Genomic DNA, 21,393 nt, shown 5'->3' with positions numbered 1-21,393 from the left:
CAGTCTTTCCCAGCATCGGGGTCTTTTCCAATAATTTGGCTTTTCACAGCAGGTGGCCAAAGTATTGGAACATCAGTCCTTCCAGAGAATATTATATTCTTCATATAAGACCAAAAACTTTTGGTTTAAAAAAAAATCACCCCAATCTTACTACTCTACACAACCACTAAAAATAAATTTAGTATTTCTGTCTAGTCCATTTTCTGTATATATGACTCATTAACATGTCATTAGCTTAAGTCCCAGTGATAATTAAGTAGCTGTATATTTCACTTTGTGCCTGCCTGTATCTTTCTACTTTGTTTCTTGCCAGAGCTAGTGGGGCAAACTGTTCTTACAGTAGCAACTATGGGACTTCCCTAGTGGCCAGTGGTGAGGAATCCTCCTGCGAATGTAGTGGACTCGGGTCTCTCTCTGGTTCGGGAAGATCCCATATGTCTCAGAGCAGCTAAGCCGGTGCACCACAACGACTGACCCGGCACTCTGGGGCCGGGAACTACAGCTGTCGGGCCCAGGGGCCGCAGCTCCTGAAGCCCGGCCGCCCGGGGCCTGCGCTGCACGCGGGAGGCTGCTGCAGTGAGAAGCCCGTGCGTACCCGGAGAGCAGCTCCGAGAGAGCCTGTGTGCAGCAACGAGGCCCGGAGCGCACTGAACAACTTAAATAAATAATGCAATTATTTTCAAAATAGCAACAACGATGATTAAATTTATGTTCACACGCCTGCTCTGTGTTCAAATTTCTGCAAATCAGATGACTTCTGAGTCGGGGCATCTACTTCAGAAATCATCCCCTGTTCTCATAAATCCAGCATTTCTGTGGACTTTCAGGTTTTCCTGAGAGTTCAACCACAGATTCTTTGTGGTACTGTTGAGCAGAACTCTTTAGAACCGACTCTGCATTCCATGTATCACTGGTATTGTGAAAAACATTCTCGCTTTCCATATGCTATCTCCAGATCTGATAGCAAATAATTTTTCACCCATTTAACAATGAAAAATAATAAAATGATTTTTAAAAATTTACTTATTTATAATTGAAAGGTAATTGCTTTACAGAATTTTGTTGTTTTCTGCCAAATGTCAACATGAATCAGCCATAGGTATACATATGTTTATACCTAGGCATATACATTTTATTTCAACGTTGTAAAACTAAATTTCAGTATAGTTTTATTACTCTTGTATTTCTAGGTTTGGGGGGCTTTTTGTTGTGGTGGTTAGTTTCATCTGTCCAACAGTATAGGATTTGTGTCCAAGGAGGTCCTCATGGTTGTTTACAAAACCAGCTTTAAACTATCTGAGAGGAGAGCTCAGAAAGGGTGCTCAGTTACCAAACTTAGGTTTTTATTCACCAGAAACTTGATATTGCCTTTGGCACAGTAACCAAGATCTTTGTAGCAATGCCCAAATAAGAATTCGAGCTCTCAATAAGCACATGAAAAGATGCTCAAAATCACTTAACCGTCAGGGAGATGCAAATCAAAACCACAAATGAGAACCACTTCACACTTACTAGGATGGCTAGAATTTTAAAAAAAAGGACCCCAAGTGTTGGTGAGAAGGAGGAGAATCGGAACCTTCATTCACAGCTGGTGAGATCATTTCCCTTTAGAATACAGTCAGGGCCTCAAAGTGTTAAGCACAGAGCTATCATACTAAGTTGCTCAGTCATGTCCAACTCTTTGTGACCCCATGGACTGTAGCCCGCCAGCGTCCTCTGTCCGTGGGATTTCCCAGGCAAGAAAACGAGTGGGTTGCCATTTCCTCTTGCAGGGATCTTCCCGACCCAGGGATTGAACTCATATTTCTTGCATATCCTGCAGTGGGGGGTGGATTCTTTACCAATGAGCCACCTGGAAAGACAGAGTTATCCTATCACCCAGCAATTCCACCCCTAGGTATTTACCCCAGAGAAGTGTGAACAAATCCATAAAATGTGTACATGAGCAGTCAGAGCAGCTTTATTTATAATAGAGAAAAAATGAGAACAACCCCAATGTCCAACCACTGACATGTGCATAAAATGGGGAATATTCATACAATAGAATATTATTCAATAAAACGAATAAAGTACTGACATGCATTACAACATTGATGAACCTTGAAAACATGATGTTAAGTTAAAGAAGCTGGATGTATCTTTACAATCACATTATATGATTTCATAAATATGAAATATCCCAAACAGGCAAAACTATAGATACAGAATGCATGTTAGTTAGGCCTGGGGCTGTTGGGATGGGAGATGGGGTGTGAGTCTCTTTGGAGTCTGATGGTCTTGTTCTCAAATTAGAGTTTCCCATCGGTCCAGTGGTTACTCTTTCACTGCTATGGATCCAGGGCTCAATCTCTGGTCAGGGAACCAAGATCCCATATGGCCAAAAAAAAAAAAAAAAAATTAAAGTCTTAGTTCAGCTATACTTCATTTAAAAAAACAGATTAAAAAATAATAAAATAGACTAACGCATGGCACAGAAAAAAAAAAATCAGGTCTAGATCATAGATATGGTTGCCTAACTGTGAATTGACTAAAAACTGTTGAATTGTGTCTTTAAATCTGTGAATTTTATAGTACATGAGTTATATACACAGTAAGACTGTTTTTGCAGAAAAGAATTTGGGCCTTCAATCATTCCACACAGTTTGCAAAAAAAAAGGACTGAAAATAGACACCAAAATGTTAACTTTTTTTTTGGAGAGATGGTAATCACAAGACACCTTGTCTCCTCCACACTTTCTAACTTTTCTACAGAGACAAGCAGGACGAAGACATTCTAGGCGGAGGGTTCAATAGGCACAGGCCCTGAGGCCTCGGGCTCACCAGGAGGAGGGGGCGGGGTGTGGGGGAAAAGGATGGAGCAGCAAGACCTCTCTCCCAGAAACAGAGAGAGAGACAGAATAAAGGGCAAAATTTGAATCTTTCAGTCGGGGCGATGGACTGTCCATCCAAGAACCACAGCCCAGTTCATCCATTACCTTGCAGAGAAGGCCCCAGCGCTGGTTAAGTCTGCAGTGACTTACTCAAAGTCTCAGTTGGCCGCATTTTGGGACAAAATGCCAAAAAAGATGATCCATAGTGCTCAGTGGAAACAGTGACAGACTTTATCTTTCTGGGCTCCAAAATCACTGCAGATGGTGACTGCAGCCATGAAATTAAAAGACGCTTGCTCCTTGGAAGAAAACTTATGACCAACCTAGACAGCATATTAAAAAGCAGAGACATTACTTTGCCAACAAAGGTCCATCTAGTCAAAGCTATGGCTTTTCCAGTAGTCATGTATGGATGTGAGAGTTGGACTAAAAGAAAGCTGAGCGCTGAAGAATTGATGCTTTTGAACTGTGGTGTTGGAGAAGACTCTTGAGAGTCCCTTGGACAGCAAGGAGATCCAACCAATCCATCCTGAAGGAAATCAGTCCTGAATATTCATTGGAAGGACTGATGCTGAAGCTGAAACTCCAATACTTTGGCCACCTGATGCAAAGAGTTGATTCATTGGAAAAGACCCTGATGCTGGGAAAGAATGAAGGCAGGAGGAGAAGGGGACGACAGAGGATGAGACGGTTGAATGGCATCACTGACTCAATGGACATGAGTTTGAGTAAACTCTGGGAGTTGGTGATGGACAGGAAGGCCTGGCGTGCTGCAGTTCGTGAGGTCACAAAGAGCTGGACACGACTGAGTGACTGAATTGAATAATGCTCAAGCCGCTAGCTTCAAACAGCTCCCAGTTAAGGCAGCTCTGCTGGGTGGTTTGGTGACCGCTGAGCTGTGGATGTGGTTTCATGCTGGCGAGATCATAGCCAAGTGTGGCATCATTGATTGTGATGTTTGAAGACCAATATGTAACATGTGATTATGTTTGCTTTATTATTCGGGTGTTCTTGGACCATGTGTGAGCAGCCTGGTATTTGAATAAAATAAGACAATAGGACAAAAAAAATTGTTTGTTGTGCTATTCTTTATTTTTTAAAGTTTTTTTCATAATTTTATTTATTCATCAATTTTTGGCTGTGCTGAGTCTTCGTTGCTGAAGGGGCTTCTCTCGAGTTGCGGTGCGCAGGCTTCTGGTCGTGGCGGCATCTCGCTGTGGCGCCTGGGCTCCTGGCCGAGCAGGCTCCTGTGGTCTGGGGGCATGGGCTTACTGCCCCTTGGCCTGTGGGATCTTCCCGGACCAGGGTTCAAACCCATGTCTCCTGCACTGGCAGGCAGGTTCTTTACCACTGAGACACCAGGGAAGCCCTTCGTTGGGCTGTTCTTTTAAATGCTGTGTACGTTTGGAAATTGTTCATAGTAGAAGTTAGCAAAAAATAAAGAAATCGTAGTCTTGTGCAGGTAGTGTTGTAACTGTAAACACCACCTCAAAGCCGAGCCAGAGGTGTTCGGGGTAGAGTTTTGCTGACCCCAGACTTCAAGACGCTTTCAGCCCTGGTCCGGTCCTCACGTGGCCAGGTTACCCCGGGTCCCCAAGGAGGCCGAACTTTTCCCCACCAGGCTCTGTGCGATTTGTTTAATGGTCTCTCTGTTCAACGACACGAGAGTTGCACAAGGCTGAGGCCAGCGCAGGACAGGCGCGCTAAATGCTTTTCGCCCAAGTTTTGACTCTGATGACTCGTCCGTGGACTCCGCTGCTGCTGCTTTCCTCTGTTCTGCAGGGTACTTATGCCATTGATCAACAAGAACACGGGCTCTGAAGCTTTAAGAAGAACGTGGATTCAAACCCAGGCTCCTCTGCCGCCTGACTTTAGGCAGATGCCTTGCCTTTTGGGCACTGGGTGCCTCACTGCCAGCACCTGTACGGCAAGTTTGTTCATACACCATCAAGGCAGAAACGGCCCCAGGGCCAGAGGAGGAACTGAGGGGAGCTACTGGGTGAGCCAAAACGTTAGGGTTTTCTGCAAGATGTATTGGAAGAACCCAAACGAACCTTTTGGCCAACCAAAAGTAATATTACAATTTTAATCTTTATTTTTTTATTTCATCTTTTTAATGTTATTCTTTTCACTCACTTGAATTTGTCTTTCTTGTACCTCTTGGCCTCCTTTCTGCTTCCTTTGTTTTTCACCTCAATAGGTAGAGAAATCAGAAAGCAACGTGTGAAATTCTCAGTCTGTAATCCCACCTTTGTCACCCAAGGTGATATCGAGTTCGTGTCCCCATCGTGGATACTGGAGGGAGGGAGGGAAGGAAGGCGGGGAAGCGGGGAGGAAGAGTGTCACTGGCCATGGTCCCCCTCCTAAGAATGGGATTCCTAAGCACAGTCCAAGCATCCGACCTTTTCTTTTTTTGTATTTTAACATTTATTCATGAAAACAAATGATCCTTCAGCTTTATTGAGGTAGATTGACAAGTAAAATGGTATGAAACCAATCTGTTCTGATTTCAGGCACCCAAATAGAACTCTGTAACACAGGATCAGTGCCAAGGCTGAACTACAGAACCAAAGAAACAATATCTACTTGTTCTCAATTATTTTAGGAAAAAGAGGCCTATATTTTCTTCCCCAGATGGTGGGGAACAGAGCCTTGTACATGTTTACCATTGTTCCAGGTCTTCGAAGAGAGTCTTGGGGTAACAATGAGGGGCTTTGCCTAGACAGGGGCTCAAATGAAGAGACTTTAGATGAAATGGTGCTAATGGGACACGCACCCCGGCCCCTGCAGCCCGCCAGGCTCACAGGGGTAAACCCAGGTCACGTCCATGACCAAGGACCAACAGAGCTCAGCTCTCCTCTCATTTTACTGCGGAAAAGCACAGAATAGGTATTTTTTTTCCAAGTCAGCATTGTGTTCAGGCAGATACTGAACTTTCCTCCATGGGTGAAGGGTTTAACATTCATTTTTCAAGCATTTTTTCATTCAGGCAACATTGATCTAGAAAAAGACGGGGTCCCAGTTTGCCCCATCTCATTCTGGCTCATAGAGCGTGAAAAAGAGGAACCCGAGGAGGTCTCCATCTGCAACTGGTTCCGTGAGGGGCCCTCCCGGGACCTGTCTCAGTAGAGAGGGCCCCCTTGCAAATGTGACTTGCCCCGGTGGATTCGCAGGGGTGACAGGCAGCAAAATTAGTTCAGGAAGGCGTTTAAGAACATCACCCCCAAGGAGGAGGGGCATGAATGGGTAAAGAGCAAGGTCCTGTGCGGCACAGGGGACTCCAGTCAATACCCCGTGAGAAGCCAGAATGGAAAAGAACGTGAAAAAGAATGTATATGTATATGTAACTGAATCACTTTGCTGGACAACAGAAATTAACACAACATTTTAAATCAGCTGTATGTCAATAAAATAAAGTTAAGAGAAGAATATCACCTCAAAAAAGAATTAAAGATGTAGACATCTCAATGCAAAGATGCAAAACAAAACTGGGGCAGATACTGTTCATTGTGTGAGTTTGCCTCTGCTTGTGTCCAGTGACCTACATGGGGCGTGGGGCTGGGAGGGGGTCCCCAGATCCGCCCAGAGGAATGAGAGGCTGCCTTAAGGTGGGGGCAGTGAGGGCACAGACGTCTCTCCCGGGTAAGTTTTCACAATGCAAGGCAGCTCTGCAATGAGGTTGCTCTGTGTCATCTGTCCGTCTGTCTGTCTCTCATCAATCCTCTCCGCCTTCTCCAGCTTACTCCAGTCAGCTGCCCTGCTTAATCTGACAGCTCGCCTCATGGGAGGGCACCCTGATGGGCCACCAGTCAGCCAGTGGAGGGACCTGTTTTGGCAAGTGACTCCCCCCACCACCCATGCAAACAGTGGTCTGCAAAGTGCCCTGTCCTGCTTGCCTTGCACCTCCTGGTGGGGGTGAGCATCACACCTCACGTGTGCAGAATACGTGTGTCCAGAGAGTACATCTGACTTCAGATCCTAGTTCTGGAGCCTGGTCTTGGGACTGCCTTGGATAGCAAGGGTTGCATAACCAAGCCAGTATCTCTTTTCATATTTAAGCTGCTCAGTTGCTTCTAAAATAGACCTGAGGTGCTGGATTGGAACATTTTGAATCCGCTTCTGATTCTGGCTCTAACACTGGGGGCCAGCTTTACGGCAGTGAACAAACCACTCCCTCTTAGGGTCCCTGTTTGCTCCCCTGGGACAGAGCAGGTCCAAGGAGACAGACACTCAAGGTCCCAAGATAGGACGAATGTGCTCTGAGTGCAGTTGTTCTCCGTTGTGGCTTCATGACTTGGGCTCTGAAAGAAGGCGCCATTTCCATCACCAGGATCTGGAAGCCTGCACTGTGCTCCGTCGCTCGGTTGTGTCTGTCTCTTTGTGACCCCCTGGACTGCAGCCCGCCAGGCTCCTCCGTCCATGGGACTCTCCAGGCAAGGATACTGGAGTGGGCTGCCATTTCCTTCTCTGGAGGATCTTCCTGTACCACGGATTGAACCCACCTCTCCTACACTGGCAAGTCTGAAGGATTAGGACTTGGGTATCTCTTTTTTCTCTTGGGCTCCAAAATCACTGCAGATGGTGACTGCAGCCATGAAATTAAAAGAATGCTTGCTCCTTGGAAGAAAAGCTATGACCAACCTAAACAGCATGTTGAAAAGCAGAGACATTTATTGGCTGACAAAGTCTGTGTAGTCAAAGCTATGGTTTTTCCATTAGTCATGTATGGATGTGAGAGTTGGACTGTGAAGAAAGCTGAGCGTCGAAGAATGGATGTTTTTGAACTGTGGTGTTGGAGAAGACTCTTGAGAGTCCCTTGGACTGCAGGGAGATCCAATCAGTCCAACCTAAAGGAAATCAGTTCTGAATATTCACTGGAAGGACTGATGCTGAGGCTGAAACGCCAATATTTTGGCCACCTGATGCGAAAAACTGACTCACTGGAAAAGACCCTGATGCTGAAGCTTTGGGAGTCAGTGCAGTCCCTGGGGTCATAGAGTCTGAGATGACGGAGGGAATGAACTGAACTGAACTGATGTCTGTGGGACGGGGAGAGGTAGAGTGAACGTTCTCGTTGACCGTGATCTGCCTCCACTGCCCACTTGGAGACACATCCTCATCCCCTTCAAACTTCCCTAATGGCGAACACGTCAGCTTTCCCACCCAGCACAGCCCCGTCCTCCCCTCTGACATCCAGTTTCTGCTGAAGGCTGCATCATTTTCTCCGTGCGCCTCCCCAGGGCTGTCTCTGATCCCCCTGGCTCCCACCCTTCCTGACACCACCCTATCACTCTCCACATGAGTCACCAGGCCTCAGAGCTACCAGGTCCCCAAGCAGAAGGGAACCTCTCCCTTTGGTTCAGACACAGCTGAGCCCTGCTGAGAGGCGGCTGCCGGCCCACGTCACCTGGCGCTGGGATGCGCAGGCTGGACCAGAGCCTGTGGGCCCGGACACCGCTCCTACCACCGCCCCTCCTGGCCAGGTTCTTCTTGAAGACAGTCCCCCATCCTCTCTCTCCGGCCCCACCGCCCCCTGCTCAGGGCCCGGTCCCCCGCCTCCCCTTTGGCTGGTCCCCCCAGGAGCCGTTTCACCACTCTATTCACTGATGTCACTCCACTCACCCCTGTGGAAATAGCTTCAGTGCCTCCCCTTGACCTGGAAGTGAACTCCTCCCCTTGACCCGGAAGTGAGCTGCTCCCTTGACCTGGAAGTGAACCCCTCCCTTGACCTGGAAGTGAACTGCTGTTTAACAAACTGCCCTGGGCATCTCTCTGGTGCGAGCTGCAGTGGGTGAGCGGCTGCTTCCTCACAGGCTGGCCGCTCCGTGGCCTCAGCCCGGCCGGGTCCTTTCTCACCTGCCCCCCTGCCCCAGGGACGGCACCTCCACGGCCAGGAGGCCTGCCCTCCTGTCTCTGCACTTTCAGGGGCCTCCCCGGGTGCAGAGAACCCGCCCCTCCCGACCCCGCGGGAGTGAGTGCTGCCTGCAGAGGCCCCCGCGCGTGCCCTGAATTTAGGCCCCTTCTTGGCGGGGTCCCTCCGGCCATTCTCCCTCCTGCTCCCTGTTCTGGGGGGACTAAAGGAGCCCCAGGAGCTGTCTCTGCTGCCCACGGGGGGTGACCTCCTGCCTCCATCCCCCCCGCCCACCACTCCCTGTCTCCTTTAGCTCTTGCTGCCTCCCGGAAGGCGGGGTGCGGCCCTGACTCCGTGCCCCCCACCCCAGCCTCCAGTGAACACAGCCCCCAGTCGCTGTGTCTCTGGGGAGGCACGGCTGCAGTTGAACGAGGTCAGGGCGGGTCCCTCAGCCCAGGGTGCTCTGAGAAGCTCCCCTGGGGGCCCAGGAACCTGGGACACAGGGAACGCCTGCTTGGTTCCCAACAGGATGTCTGTGGTTTAAACTCCGCTCTCCTTTCTTCTGACCCTGAGAAACCTGACGAGCTGGACGGCACAGATTCCTGGCATGTTTGGGGGGTAGGGCGGTGTACCTTTCCCAGAGCGTGGGGTTTTGTGACCTGTGCTTGTACCCGAAGCATCAGGGCTGAAAATAGCGGCGATGCTATTTGCTCACAGATCTGGGTCGGGAATTTAAACAAGACCACGGGGTGCCTGGTCTCTGTCTTTCGGAACATCCGAGGTGCTGTCCCTGCCCCCAGGTCAGGTGACTCAGAAGTCAGAGGCAGGGTGGTGACCGATGGCCTGGCGCGGGGCAAACATCTGGCTGGGTGCTCAGCTCTCCACGGGGTCCAGGGTGTCCCTCGCCCTGTGGCCTCTCCATCAGGATTCAGGGCACATGTTAGGTGGTAGCTCTGGTTTCCCAAGAGGGCAAAAGCAGGATCCACCGAGCTTCCTTAAGGCATTGGCTGAGAACTGGTACAGGGTCCCTCCTGTCCCTTCCTGTGGCTTGAAGCGGCCGGAGTCAAGCAGAGGCGCCTTGCACCCGGGGAGGGCTTGGGTACAGAAGGCACGGTCCTCTGCAGACCTGTGCTGGCCACTGTCAGGCACTCTGCCGGCCTTGCCTTTCCCGGTGGTCAGTTCTTCAGTGGACGGAGGGCTGGTCCCCCTCAGCACCCTTCCTGTGGGCTCCTGGCTCCCAGACCAGCTTCACCTCCAGCCGCCTTATCCAGAAAGGATGAAGGGAACCGCAGGTGCCCTGGGCCCTCCAAGCAGGCCTTGTTACCCGCCAATGCCTCCCTCACTGAGAACTTTCCTTTGGGTCAATTGGTGGGGAATGTAGAGACGTGGGCCACACTCTCATTTTACAGATGAGAAAACTGAGTCTAATCTGGGTTTTTAGCTCACACACTTGCTAAATCAAAAGTCTGATAAGAAACGCGCGACTTAGGTTTGAGAGCCCAGTACTCTCATTTTTTTTTTTTTTTTAAATTGAAAAATCAGGAAATAAGGCAAGAATAGAGATGCAGACGTGGAGAATGGACTTCCCCAGCGGGCTGGGGAAGGCGGGATGAAACGGCAGTGACGCACCAACACACACACACACACCACTGTGAGTGGAACGGTGGCGAGTGCAAGCCGCTGCATGGCCCAGGGAGCTCAGCTCCGGGCTCTGTGATGACCTGGAGGGCTGGACTGGGGGCCGCGGCAGGCCGAAGAGGGAGGGGGGGAGGTATACTTGTCACCGCATCACGTTGTTGGACAGTGGAAACTAACAGACCACTGGAAAGCAGTTATACTCCAATAAAAAAATTAATTAATTAAATCTGCCAAAAAGAAAAATCGGGAAACAAATTGTCTTTTCAAAAATCCATTCCCTGGCCAGTTTCTCTGGCTGCATCTAACCTGTCAAGCGAGTGATACCCCTGAAGTCTTCCACAGCCACCTTTGCCCGGAGGTAGCTGGACCAGACCTGATTCTGTCTCACACCATTCGCTGGACCCCAGGCGTGAGTTCACCCAGGGCACCAACTGTGTGTGAACAGAACTCACTCTCGGTGGGACGAGACCGTCTGCTCGAGGGACGAGCTGGTCCCCGCCTCCTCGCGAGTGGCCATTTGGGAGCACTTCCTGTTTGGTAAGGGCGCACACGAACGGTGGGGTGACTCTGGGTTCTTCCCTCGGCCTGTTTTCCGTTTGTGCATTTCTTGATCTCACCCCCTTTTTCCAGACTCACTTCCCCTTCTTTGCCTCTTCAGGTCATCTCTCTTCTGCCCAGCGGAAGCCACCGAGGACACGTCACTCTTTCCCTTGACTTTGCATGCGTTCAGGTCACTCCTTCCACCTTGTGACGCTGAGGGGCAGCCAGAGGTCGCCCAGCAAGGAGTCCTTCTTCACCCGGCCGACCCGCCAGGGCCGCCCCACCCCTCTGATCGAGGGAGGCTTGAAGACCTCCGCAGGGCTCTGTGCTTGCTCTGGCTTTGGTGGTTAGACATACTATAGGGCTTCCCAGGTGACTCACTCAGCTTCCAGCGCAGGAGATGCGGGTTGGATCCCTGCGTGGGGAAGAGCCTCTGGAGAAGGAAATGACCCACTCCAGTGTTCTTGCCTGGAAAACCCCCTGGACAGAGGACCCTGGTGGGATACAGTCCAAGGGGTCAAAACAGAGTCAGACACCGCAAGCCCCCTGAAGGCAGAGACTGTGAGCCCAGCCCCTCCTCTCCGGGAGCCGCCCAGCACCCTGCCGCACGGAGGGAGACGCTTTCGGCGCGTGTGGACGTGCGCTCTTGTGCATAAACAGTGACCATGCTTACCTTCCCAGGACTGCGTCTGTGTTACAGGAGCGTTCCCAAGGGCACCACCCACTCCAAGAATCTGGAGATAGGGAAATAAAATGTTTGTGTTTTATTTTTAATGTTTTAAATTTTTATCTCATGCTGGGGGGGGTATCGCTGATGTACAATGTTGTGTTAGTTTCAGGTGGACAGCCACGTGGTTCCGTTTTACATGTACATGTATCCACTCTTCTTCAGACACTTTTTCCAAACAGGTTATTACAGACTATTGGGCAGAGTTCCCTGTGCTATTTAGTAGCTCCTTGTTGATTACTCCCAATTTGCCCCTCTTCCCCACATGTCCTCTTGGGCAGCCACAAGTTTGTCTTCAAAGTGTGTGAGCCTGTTTCTGTTTTGTAAATCAATCTTTTTAGATCCCACATATAAGTGATATTAGATGGTACTTGTTTTTCTCTGTCTGACTTACTTCAGTCAGCGTGACAATCTCTGTCTAGGCCCATCCACTTTGCTGCAAATGGCATTATTTCATTCTTTCTATGACTTGAGTAAAATTCCATTGTATATATAGACCACATCTTCTTTATCCATTCATCTGTTGATCGATATTTAGGTTGGTTCCATGTTTTAGCTACTGTAAGTAGTTTTGCTATGAACATAGGGGTGCATGTGTCTTTTTGAATTAGTTTTCTTCAAATACATGCCCAGGAGTGGGATTGCCTACATTCATATCGGCCTTGAATATGCCCGATCTCCTTGATCTTGGAAGCTACGCAGGGTCAGGCCTGTTTAGGTCTTCGATGGGGCGAAATAAGATTTCTCATGGATATGGAGTTGCCAGATACAGCAAAGAAAAGAGGATGCCCAGTTTATTAGAATTTCAGATCAACAACAAATATTCTTGGTCTAACTATGTTCCATACAATATTTGGGACATACACATGAGAAATTATTCACTGTTGATCTGAAATTTAAATGTAGCTAAGAACCTTGTCTTGTATCTGGCAACCCTGCCTGGAGAGTTAAAGTATAACACTAACGCATGTGGATTAGAGCCAAGTCAAGGTCACCTTCGGGCGTCAGCATGGGTCCTTCAGCAAGACCTGGTTGTAACTGGAGACTGTAAAAAGAGCATATTGACATAAACACTTCAAACCTTCTCTTGAAACACATCTTAGTAACATGCCTGGCAGAAAGGGGATTAGTCGGTGATGGAAAGTGCAGAGTCAAAATGACAAGCTTCGGTCACTCCAAGTTTGTCCAAGAAAATCAGCTTGGAGGTCAGGAGCAGCTCTGGTCCCTCGCGTCTCTGGGGGGCAGGGGTCATTGGAGGTCACCTGACAGATGCCCCTGGCTTTCTGAGAAGAACTTATGACTCGTGCCTCCGGGGAGCGAACGTGCTGAGCTGGGCGCAACCCCCCCGAGGGTGGCACGGAGTGGCCCTAGGGTTCTTCCTCCCCGTCCTCTCTGTGAACTTGACTCTGATCCGCCCTCCACGTGCTGGGTCAGCCCAGCGGAGCGGCCAGCGGCAGCGCCCGCGTGCTCAGGGTCCAGTCAGCGGCGCTGAAGGAGTGCTTCTGCTATGTTGTGTAACCCGCACACAGTCTCCACCCAGCCTCAGTGAAGTTGCTCAGCCGAGTCCGATTCTTTGCGACCCCATGGACTGTAGCCTTCCAGGCTCCTCCATCCATGGAATTTTCCAGGCAAGAGTACTAGAGTGGATTGCCATTGCCTTCTCCAGGGGATCTTCCCGACCCAGGGATCAAACCCAGGTCTCCGGCATTGTAGGCAGACACTTTACTCTGAGCCACCAGGGAAGCCCCAGCCTCAGAGACAAGGAAACAGAGCTTCCAGGAATCCCCTGGAAGGGGCGTGGCTGGGACTCAAGCCTCTGGGTTCTTCCTATGGAAACTGACTATTCATGTTTCTGCCAACATCTTTTCAAAACAATTAAAAAATTTTAATACGATTTTTAAAGCCCTTTCCAGTTACAATATCACAAAATAATTGGCTGGATTTCTTTGTTGTGCAACACATCCCTGTAGCCTCTCACACCCAGTCGACTGCACCCCACACTCTCCTGCCCTCATCTTGCTCCTTCTGACCCCACGGGTCACCACTTGTTGGTCTCTGGATCCGTGACTCTGCTTCTTTTTTGCCAAATGGCTTTTTAAAACATGTGTACAAAAAATAAAATAAAACACGTGTACACCCATGTTTTTATATAAATTTGTTGTTTAGTTGCTCACTCTTGTCTGACTCTTTGCGACTGCATGGACTGTAGCCCACCAGGCCCCTCTGTCCACGGGATTCTCCAGGCAAGAACACTGGAGTGGGTTGCCATGTCCTTCTCCAGGGGATCTTGCCAATTCAGGGATCGAACTAGCATCTTGTGCATTGACAAGCAGATTCTTTACCACTGAGCCACCTGGGAAGCCCTTTTATATAAATAGGCTCAAGTTATACACCCCCCACACACAAACATGCACACACACTGTTTGGAAACTTTAAAAGAAAAGCCAGCCGGATCTTGGGGTTGTCCTTCTGTGTCTGTTCTCCTAACGGCCCGGCCACAGAATCTGGAATTGAAAAGCCTTCTATGTGATCCAACACCTTGACGATTCAGAAAACAAGCTCAGGAAGACTTCAGAGAGGAAATCCAAATATTTAGGAGGCAGAAATATTTGCCCTTGAAAGGAAGGAACAGCATCACGCCCTCTCCCACCCAGGCCCGACCATCAAAGGCTGATTCCTTCTGAGGCCCCTTTACGGAGTCCTCCCCATGAAGGTGACTTTTGTCCCGTGTGTGTTTCACAAGTGGACTGAAGTTATGTGAATTGCCGTTTGCGATGACTGACTCAGGTGACCAGGCCGGATCCTGAATCAACTGAGGTGTGTATTTAAGAGGAGAGACTCCGGGCAGGAGCAAATGCCGGAGGAGTTCAGGGGAGTCAGAGGAGGGAGATGCCGGTGGGCTGTGTTCACCACCTGCAGTTTCCAAAGCCCATTACTGTCGGGACTGTTCACTCACCCTCCCGGATGAAAAGGGTTTCAGGTCACTGCTGTCTTCTCGTGAGGACGCGCATATCCTCAAAGCAGCCTCACGAGGGACCTTGGCCTTGAGCCTTAAACACCCAGTGACTCAAGTCAACAGTCTGTGTGTCAGACAGCTTCCACAATTAGAACCTGTGACCCACGCGTCCGCCCACGAGGCCGCATCACAAGGGCTTGTCATGAGCGTGGGTTTTTTAGCAAAAACTGACCTGCTGAAATGTCAGGGCTTTGGGCTTTGGGGTTTTGTGGGACTGTTCTTGCTGGAGTCAACTTCTTTGGATTCTATACAGTTCATTAAAAGGGGCTTTTTCCAAGTCTTTTAAAATATATTTATGTATATATATATGGCTTCCCAGGTGGTGCAGCGGTAAAGAATCCCCCTGCCAATGCAGGAGACACAAGAGACAAAGGTTCATTCCCTGGGTGGAGAAGATCCCCCAGAGTAGGAAACGGCAATTTGCTCCAGTATTCTTGCCTGGAAAACTTCATGGACAGAGGAGCCTGGCAGGCTACAGTCTATGGGGTCGCAAAGAGTCTCAGACACGACTGCATGCAGGACAGCAGCATCATTTTATTTATTTCTTTATCTGTGGCTGCGCTGGGCCTCAGTTGCTGTGTGGGCTTTCTTTGGTTGTGGCGAGTGGGGGCCCCTCTCCAGTTGGGGGGTGCAGGCTTCTTACTGCGGCGGCTTCTCCTGTTACTGAGCGCAGGCTCTAGGGCAGGGGCTTGTGGAGTCTTCCCAGACCAGGGATCAAACCTGGGTCTCCTGCATTGGCCAGCGGGTTTTCTATCACTAAGCCACCCGGGGAAGTCCCTTTCCGAGTCCGCCTTCAACTCCTCAGCAGCCCTACGGGGCAGAGGTTCTCATGGTCCCATTTTGTGGATGACGACACTGAGGTTCAGGGAGGCAGAGCATCTCCCCTGAGACAGGCCGTGGGGTGGGGGGTGTCTCACCCTGAAGCCAAGTCCCCTGACGCGGACTCTAGGTTCTCCGTCCCACGGTCTGGGCCTCCAGGCTACTGTGAACAAGGTCGGTTGCATCCTCATGGTCGGTACAGAGTTCCCGCCGGACACAGCCGAGGTTGCGGTCCTGACCTCATTCCCCAAGGCCCCAGTGCCTGCAGGGCTGACCGGAGCCGCTGCAGCCTGGAGAGAAGGTGACCCAGAAAAGCCAGGAGGGAATTTCAGAAGCAGAGACAGCTCCGTGGTGTCAGATGCCAGGGCGATAGGCCGACAAACGCCCCTGCTCTGTTGTGACTTGTGCTTTGGGGACGTCTTGTCCCCTCAACCCAGACTGTCCTGCACGGGCCAGGCCTACTCCTCCAGGACTCAGCCCAAAACATTGCCCCCCACCATGGAAATATCATTTACGACTAAAATATAATAGTCTCATGATTTTTTTAAAAAACCACATATAATAACAAGTTTTCAAACTTGTTTTTATGCACACATGTAAAGTGAATAAGTAAATTTCATACTTAACATTTGTAATGTACTTATTTTTGTACTCACAGATTATATATATATAAGACATGCCAATCTGTATACAGAAATGTCAAACATCAAAATGGTATTGTATTACCTATAGGTTTTGTATCTCTCATTTTCACTTACTTTATAATGGATATATCTGATATCAAAAGTATGGATTTACATAAAATATTTCTGAAAATGAATAGCTTAAAAATATAAAACTAGTAAATGCTCCTTGCAAAAAAAAAAATGTGAACGGTACAAAAATATATTAAAGCAGCGCAGACAGCCTTCTTTTTGGAGAGTCATTATTAACATTTTGGCAAATATTTTTACACATGTAAAAACCTATGTTTTTATATGAAAAAACTCAAGTTACATATGCTGTTTTGAAAACTTGAAAAAAAATTCAGCTGGATCTTGGCAACATCTTTCCATGTAAATAGGGTGAGATCAGTCTTTTTAAAGACTGCATATTTTCCTGTGAGATTATAACTTGATTTACTTGGCTGAAACACTAATGATGAACGCTTATTTTTCAGGTTTTTCAAATGATAAATGATGCTGTGATGAACATCCTTGGAGGCAGAGAATTGTCTCTGGAAAAAGACACGGGTTGACAAGTCAGTCTGTACAAGATCTCTTTGAAAATGCACAGCATGAAAAAGCCTGGATGTTGAGCCAGTGTTCCCAGGTTATTTCCCTGCGGGATCAGGACTGATTCTGTTCCTTTGCCTACTCTCCCATCCCTTCCACCTTTCTATTAGAAGTATGTCTCACTGGTGTCTACTGTTACTCGGACTCCAGGAGAAATGCATTTTTATGCCCAATAAGAAATGAGTGTTTTCTAACCACTCAGGTGCCACCCTGACGCCACCCTCTGCCCTCCAACAGCGTCTCCACATCTGTCCTCCCTCTCGGAGGCTGTGGGTCCTCCCCTGTCTGTAAGGTAATCCAGCTGCACCCCCGGGGTTTCAGGGGGTGGGGGTGCTGTCTGGCGTGGAGAGTGAGCAGGGCTTGAGGTCCAGGGTGGCCCCCTGAGACGGCGCCTCCGTAAACACAGGCTGGTAGCCCCTGTCAGGAGCAGACTGGATTCCACCTCCTGGGAGAAGCCGTGAAGACCACACTGGGGCAAAGAGGCTTCGCCCGCTCAGGTGCTTCCGAGCCGCCCCGCGCCCCTGCGTTTCTTCCACCTCCAGGCAGGCGACCTTGATGACCTGGCCAGAGAGAAGCTGGTGGCTTCTGGGCGGCCGCCCTGCCCCCAGGACGTCCGAGGACACAGAGGTGTCTTTGGCGTTTCCACCGAGGTCACTGGTCTAGTGGGTTGCTGGGTGTTTCGTCTGTGCTGAGACACTTCCTCTTTCATTTGCGTCTCATCCACCCCCACCCCCAGCCCCCCCGCTGCCTGCCCGCCTTCATGGAGACTGAAAAAAGGGGAACGTGAGAGAAAACTGAATTTCAGATGCGGCTCCAGCGCGGAGACAGTGCCAGTGATTTCAGGAGAGGGTGGGGAGGGCCGGGCAGGGGGTCAGGACCCCCTCCGGGGTCCCGAGGTCACGCCTCCTCACTCACTTCCTCAGCTCCCACCCAAGGGGTCCTAGATGCCACCCACAGGAGATCCTGGGGACCTGACTCCTGTTTTTCAGGAGTGACATTCTTTAAGTCAAAACCTAAGTCTGCTGTTCCTCATTTCACTGGGTTTGTTCATTTGCAAGACAGACAGACAGAAACACACGCACGTGTGTCTGTATGCGTGTGCAGGCACACACACGCACACATGCAGATTGCGGCAGCTTTGGGAAACAGTCTGAGGCTCAAAATAACTTGCCTGACAAGACATCAAAGAGCCGCACAAAGAGGCCACGGCACCCGGGGCCGGGGAGCGGACTGCGCTGCAGCGTGCAGCCGGGCTGATGATAAGCATCAGTTTGCTCCAGGCAGTTGAATCAGAACTGTAACAGATTGTTTGTTCCGGGAAACAGTATCTGAAGTCACAAATGATAAATAATAAAAGCTAGAAAAATCCCCTTTTAACCTAATGGACTCAAAGATGTCTTGCTTTTCATTTCTGCTAATGGCTTCGCTGCCTTGGCACTGCCTGAGCTGGTCCATTACAGGCGAACTGAGTCTTGGTTTGCAAACAGGACGGGGTCCAGAAGGTGGATTATAAGCTGGGTGTTTGGGATGCAGGATGTCTTTCCCAGCGTGCCTGGGTTCTCAGCTTCATTGCACACGTGGTCCAGCCCCTCCTGAACCTGGGCTCTGGGTCTTGGAGCACAGTTGTCTGAGGTGCAAGACGGAGAAGACAAGTCAGCTCCTCCGTCCCCACGGAGCCCTGGCTGTCAGCACACTGGAAACACAGGCTAACTTTCTTTTCTGTCTTCCCTTCCAGTAATCAGGTAGAGATGTGAGAGCTTGACCATAAAAACGGCTGAGGGTTGAAGAATTGATTCTTTCAAACTGTGGTGCTGGAGAAGACTCTTGAGAGTCCGTTGGACTGCAAGGAGATCCAACCAGTCCATCCTAAAGGAGATCAGTCCTGGGTGTTCATTGGAAGGACTGATGCTGAAGCTGAAACTCCAATACTTTGGCCACCTGATTCGAAGATAGACTCATTGGAAAAGACTCTGATGCTGGGAAAGATTGCGAGCAGGAGAAGGGGATGACAGAGGATGAGATGGTTGGATGGCATCACCGACTCAATGGACATGAGTTTGAGCAAGCTCCGGGAGGTGGTGAAGGATACAGGAGCCTGGCGTGCTGCAGTCCATGGGGTTGCGGAGTCGGACACGACTGAGTGACTGAACACCATCTCCCTTGAGGCATCCGGGACCCAGTGCCCTAGACCCCGGGATCACAGCGCCCTCCCTGATCTGCCTTAGTTGCTCTGGGCTGCTTTCCTGCTGAGGGACTCTGTGACCTCAAACTACCCACATTTCCCCACCTCCTGACCCGGCTTCCATTTCCTCAGAGCGGTTGATCATCAGCTGAGGGCTAGCAGAAAAGCAGACTGAGGGGGGATTCTCAGGAGCAGCCTAGTGACTGAGACCCCCTGACCCCCTCACTGCGTTCTCACGCTGAAATGAGCTGGCTGTGAGACTCGGAGCCATCATGGGCAGTAAGGCGGAGGCGTGAAAACGTGGGGTTAAGGGTTCAGAATCTTCACGCTGATGGGCCTCTCGTAACCGACTGACGCTGGCAGTCGGTTAGGAAATGACCCTTCCTTGGGAAAGACAGCATTGTCGCAGGTTCAGACACCGGGAGATCTCCCCTCAGTGAATCAGCTGGTTCTCTGCCAGTTCACATCCGTGAAACCTCAGTGAATAAGCCACTTTTATGCACACAGAACCCCCAACCAGCTTTTTGTGCCTTACGATAACATCTTAACAGCCAGCCAAGGATGACCAGCTGTTTGTGGAACATTCGAACATGAAAGCAAAAGACCCGAATACAGGAAACAGCAGAACAAAACTTCAAAAGTAGTGTAGTTAATATCTGTAGAGAGATAAGAGGCGACCTTTTACCCCTGAAATGAGAAAAGGTGCAAAATAAACAATCAGAACAAGAAAGGGCTTTGGGCTCTTGAAAAGCAGAATGTCTGAAAATAAATATGCAAAAGAAAGGACAGTTGATGAGAACTTCAGAAAATTGTACAGAAAGATAGATGGGAAAATAGGAAAGAAAAGAAAATTAGGGGACCCATCCTGAAATCCCCATATCCAAGGGGAAAAAAAAAATTGGGAGGGAAGGAAGTTATAAAGAAATAATAGAGGAAAATCTCAGAATGGAAGGATAAGCATCTCAAGATTGAAGGGCTCCCTCCCTGGTGGGGGCAATCCCACACGCTGTGGGGCAACCAGGCTGCTGCAGCACAACTACAGAGCCCTCTCGCCCACAGCATGTGCCTTGCAGCAGAGAAGCCACTGCAGTCAGTAGCCCGCGCCCCCAAAACTAGAGAGTAGCCCCTACTTGCGGCAACTGGAGAAAACCTTAGTGGTGTCTGACTCTTTGCGACCCCCTGGACTGTAGCCCACCAGGCTTCTCTGCCCATGGGATTCTCCAGGTAGGAATAGTGGAGCGTAGCCATTCACTTCTCCACAAGAAAGCCTGCATGCACCAACCAACAGGCGTGCAGCACAATCCCCCACCAAAAAAAAAAAAAAAAGATAAAAAGATATACAAGGTATCTTTTAAAAAAGAAGACTGAAGGGCCCAATGAGTGAGCAACAAAATGAAGTGGGGGCAAACCTCTCAGACTAGGACACAGCTTTAAAAACTTAAAAAACTTGAGCACTCCAAGGATAAAGAGAAAATCGCAAGATGTTCCTCAAAATAGCAGGTATTATTAATAACATACCAAGGATGAGGAATCAAAGTGACGTTACTGGAATAAAAAAGAAATTGAAGAGTTATCACAGTTCTGAGAGAAACTGATTCCGGCCTAAAATTCCACACCAATCCAGGGAAACAGTCAGGTATGAGGGTTGAATAATAATATTTCAGATCTGCAGGATTTCCAAGTGTTTACCTCTATGTACCTTTATTCCAAAACCCAGCTGGGGGCAGTGCCACTGAATTTCTTTACCCTTCTAATTTTGTTACAAATTTTCTTTTTGGACAACAAGGATGACTGGCACACACACTCATTTCTAATCAGGAGAACCTCTTCCAAGAGGTTATCTGGCAGCGGCAGGACAGGGGCTTGGAATGAAAACCTGGAATTTAGAGGTATTCTTGAGTGAACCGTGAGGCAGGGCAGGAGGTGAAAGTGAAGTGGGTGAGGCGGGGGAGGAAGTGAAAGTGAAGTGAAAGTCACTCAGTCGTGTCTGACTGTTTGCGACCCCATGGGCTAGTCCATGGAATTCTCCAGACCAGAACACTAGAGTAGGTAGCCTTTTCCTTCTCCAGGGGATCTTTCCAACCCAGGTCTCCCGCATTGCAGGCAGATTCTTTACCAGTTGAGCCACAAGGGATGCCCAAGAATACTGGAGTGGGTAGCCTATCCCTTCTCCAGCGCATCTTCCCGACCCAGGACCCAGGAATCGAACCAGGGTCTCCTGCATTGCAGGCGGATTCTTTACCAGGGAAGCTGAGGCACCAGGGAAGCGGGGGTGGGGGAGAGAAGAGGGGCAGCAGGGATGTCTAGGGTTAGGTGCGGGGAGTCGGGAGCCCCTTTAGGACAGGTATGAGAAAAGGTTTGGGGAAACGGTTATAAAGGGTTAGGTGTTCCCCGGGCTTCCCAGTAGGAAGCTGCCAGGACAGAGGGGCTGCGAGCGCAGCACAAACTGGAGGGAGAGGGAAGGGAGCCGGTCAGA

This window comes from Dama dama, chromosome 5, assembly GCF_033118175.1.
Source record: "Dama dama isolate Ldn47 chromosome 5, ASM3311817v1, whole genome shotgun sequence".
In the NCBI taxonomy this organism is placed as follows: Eukaryota; Metazoa; Chordata; class Mammalia; order Artiodactyla; family Cervidae; genus Dama; species Dama dama.
The sequence above is the reverse complement of the archived record's forward strand: the minus strand, read 5'-3'. Positions refer to the sequence as shown.